We start from the raw sequence: 4,331 nt of genomic DNA on the forward strand, positions 1-4,331 counted from the left end.
AAGAACAAGAGAGAGAAGAGTTCTCTCTCTCTCTCTCTCTCAAGATTACACTCTGAGGAGGCATCATCACGCTGTGACCTGATCCATAAGTTGGACACCACCCTTTCCTCCATACAGATGCATGGTGACATAAAACCTAACTGCCACACCTATCATAATGATTGATTCCATTAATTCTTTACTAAAGCAATTGCACTCATAAGCACAGATGCTTCATAACATCTGAAGAGATCTCCTTGAAAAAATAATATTACCTGATTGAACATGCCTTCTGGGGGTGAAAATTTTATTTTCACAATTTTATTTATTTTTGCTTTAGAAGGCTTTTTTATACTAATTAAAATTTTTTAAATTTTCTATAGTGCACTCTTCCAACAGACTGCCTAATTAAGAGTCACCAGAATCTGTTTCCTGCAGGCGTCTCATGCACTCTCTACCCAAATGGACACCTTGGTGAGTGAGGGTCGCACACTCCCTGGATCTCTGAAGTCAGCCAGCAGGTCGAGAGGTCTGTGGTTTCCTTCATCATGGTCAATGTTAAGATGATTCACAATCGCAGCGCATTCTCAAAACAGCACAACAGAAAACAAAGCAAAACACACGACGTAGCTACATAATTACAAGATGCTTCAGTCAGGTTAAGCTGTCTTAAAATCATTAGAAATTTCAATCAAGGGTGTCCACACATTTTCTAAAGAATTCGTGTCAAACGCGGGCCAGCGTCTATTGCATGAGTAGACACCTAGCCTAGTCTTTACAGGTGGCAGGCATTCTTTTTTTTTTTTTTTAATTATTCATGCACTTTTATTTATTTTTTAGTTTTTTTAAATTTTAACAATTTATTGGGACTCATACAATTCTTATCACAGTTCATACATATACATACATCAATTGTATAAAGCACATCTGTACAGTCTTTGCCCTAATCATTTTTTTCTCCTCTTTTCTTTTTTACATTTTATTAGGGACTCATACAACTCTTATCACCATCCATACATATACATACATCAATTGTATAAAGCACATCCATACATTCCCTGCCCCAATCATTCTCAAGGCATTTGCTCTCCACTTAAGCCCCTTGCATCAGGTCCTCTTTTTTTTCCCCCTCCCTCCCCTTTCTCCCCTCCCTCATGTGCCCTTGGTAATTTATACATCGTTATTTTGTCATATCTTGCCCTATCTGGAGTCTCCCTTCCCCCCTTCTCTGCTGTCCCTCTCCCAGGGAAGAGGTCACATGTGGATCCTTGAAATCAGTTCCCCCTTTCCAACCCACTCACCCTCCACTCTCCCAGCATTGTCCCTCACACCCTTGGTCCTGAAGGTATCATCCCCCCTGGATTCCCTGTACCTCCAGCCCTCATATGTACCAGTGTACAGCCTCTGTCCTATCCAGGCCTGCAAGGGAGATTTCGGATCATGGTAGTTGGGGGGAGGAAGCGTCCAGGATCTGGGGGAAAGCTGTGTTCTTCATCGGTACTACCTCGCACCCTAATTAACCCATCTCCTCTCCTAAACCCCTCTATGAGGGGATCTCCATTAGCCAACAGTTGGGCCTTGGGTCTCCACTCTGCACTTCCCCCTTCATTTAATATGGTATATATATATATATATATATACACATACATACACACACTTATATCGTTTGTTTTTTTTTGCATGATGCCTTATACCTGGTCCCTTGGCACCTCGTGATCGCACTGGCCGGTGTGCTTCTTCCATGTGGGCTTTTTTGCTTCTGAGCTAGATGGCCGCTTGTTTATCTTCAAGCCTTTAAGACCCCAGTCACTATCTCTTTTGATAGCCAGGCACCATCAGCTTGGTGGCAGGCATTCTTCTATTACCAATGAACAACCCCGTTTCAAAACTGGCCAGAAACTACTACTTGTTGTCCCTGCCAATTTCTTGCAAAATCTGGTGATTCCACCCAAAATGCACAGGAAAAAAAAACAGTACAACTCAGCAATAGTGAATTCAGTGCTTTCAATTTCACCGAAATTTGGTCAAACGATTCATATTTCCTGAAGCAGCCCTTGCTAATGTGTACATAAACCCCGTGGCCTATTGCTCCCTGACAACAGAATTACCCTCACAAACTGTCGAAACAGTGCACAATTTTCCAGATCTCTAAGTCACTAAAGCCTAGGCATACAAAATGGAAATTGAGAAAACTGTAGGAAAGCAGACAGAGGGATTAAACACAACCCAAAGCAAGCAAACAAAATCTTCCTCAACCATATACTGTTGCTGGCTGGGAACAAAGGGGCCCTGCATTGTTCTGGTCCCGTTGTCAGATTACAGGAAACTGTTTGAGTCAAAACAAAACAAAAAGTGCTAAACTTGATTTTCACATACATGGAAAAGGAGAACAGTGGGCTGTTTCCTCCAATGCCCTGTCTCCATCCTCACAGGAGATAGATAGATAGATACACACACACACACACACACACACATATATCATATATACTCGTGTATAAGCCGAGTTTTTCAGCACCTTTTTAAAGCAATTTTTGTGGTAAAATTAGGCGCCTCGGATGATATTCGGGGCAGCTTATACTCGTGTATATTTGGTAATTTGATAGCATTGATCATTGCATAGCCCACCTGATGGGATTGAACAACATAACAGAAGGGAAGGAATATATTGGAATGAGAAAGAAAGCTATGCCAATATAATTATTATTTCAGAAAAAAAGAAGATGGAAAGAATATACAAAGAGTCACTGTACCAAAAAGAGTCAACATTCCACCATATCAGGAGGTAGCATATGAGCAAGAACTAAAGGTGCTGGGGTAAGAAGTTCAAGCAGTACTGGAAAAATTAAGCAGAAAAAAAAAGGCTCCAGGAACTTATGGGATACCAACTGAAATGTTTCAAAAAACTAATGAAGGAATGAAAGAATTCATTCGTTTATGCCAGGAAATTTGGAAGACAGTTATTTGGTCAGCTGACTGGAAGAGATCCATATTTGTAGCTATTTCAAAAAAAGGCCACTCAATGTTAAAATTATAAAATATCATTGATATCATATACAAATAAAATTTTACTGAATTCCATCCAACATCGATTGCAGCAGTATATTGACAGGGAGCTGCCAGAGGTTCAGGCTGGATCCAGAAGAGGACATGGAACAAGGAACATCGTTGCTGATGTCAGATGGATCTTGACTTGATGCAGAGAATACCAGAAAGATGTTTACTTGTGTTTTATTGGCTATGCAAACACATTCAACTGTGTGCATCAAAGCAAACTATGCAGAGTCTCGAGAAGAATGGGAATTCCAGAACACTACCTTATGCTAATGGGTAACTTATGCATAAGAGGCAATTATGCAAACAGAGGGAATCCTGAATAGTTTAAAATCAGGAAAGGTGTGATTCAGGGTTGCATCCTCTCACTATACTTATTCAGTCTGTATGCTGAGCAAATCATCAGAGAAGCCGGATTATATGAACAAGAATGTGGTGTCTGGATTGAAGGGAGGCTTATTAATAACCTGTGGAGTGTAGATGACACAACCTGACATGCTGAAAGTGAGGAGGACTTGAAGCAGTTGTTGATGAAGGTCAAGGATTGTAATCTTCATTGCGGTTTCTAAGTCAATGTAAAGAAGACCCAAATCCACACTACAGGTTAGCATCATGCTCAACCAAGAAAAGATTGACATCGTCAGGGTTTCTTCTTGTGTGGATCCACAATCGATGTCATGGAAGCAGCAATCAATGGGTCAAATGACACATTGCATTGGTACGTCTTCGGCTCAAGACCTCTTCAGAGTATTGTTATTTTGAGGACTAAGGTGCACCTGGCCCAACCTATGGTATTTTCATCTGCATCATGTGCATATGCAGGCCTCAGTTTCCTCATTATTAGCACCACTTAAAAAAAAGCAAACGATGGCAACATATGTACAAATGTCCTTGGGACAATGGATGGATGGATGGACTGTGGTAAGAGTTGTGCGAGCCCCTAATAAAATGATTAAAAACAACAACAACAAGCAAACAGGTACTGTGACTGCCCCCCAGTACAAAAAGGACAGCTGCGTTCAGATTCTGTTCCGGCAGCCCAGCACCCCCTCCCCCGCCCGGGTCTTGAGAAGCAAGCAGCGAAGTTGGACCGGAGACCTGGGAATGGATAGGACACGCCCCCGGGCCAGCCAACGTGGTGCCCCAGCCAATAGCCAGGCGGCGGTGTCCGAGCTCCGCCCCCCCCAAGGGGCGGGGCTCCCGCGGCGAGGGCCGCAAAGCTAAGCTGGCTCGCGGGAGCGGGGTCACGTGGGGGGCGGTGTGCGGGCCGCGCAGGCGCGGCGCTGCACAGGCGCGGGATC

This window comes from Tenrec ecaudatus, chromosome 10 (assembly GCF_050624435.1).
Source record: "Tenrec ecaudatus isolate mTenEca1 chromosome 10, mTenEca1.hap1, whole genome shotgun sequence".
Taxonomy (NCBI): Eukaryota; Metazoa; Chordata; class Mammalia; order Afrosoricida; family Tenrecidae; genus Tenrec; species Tenrec ecaudatus.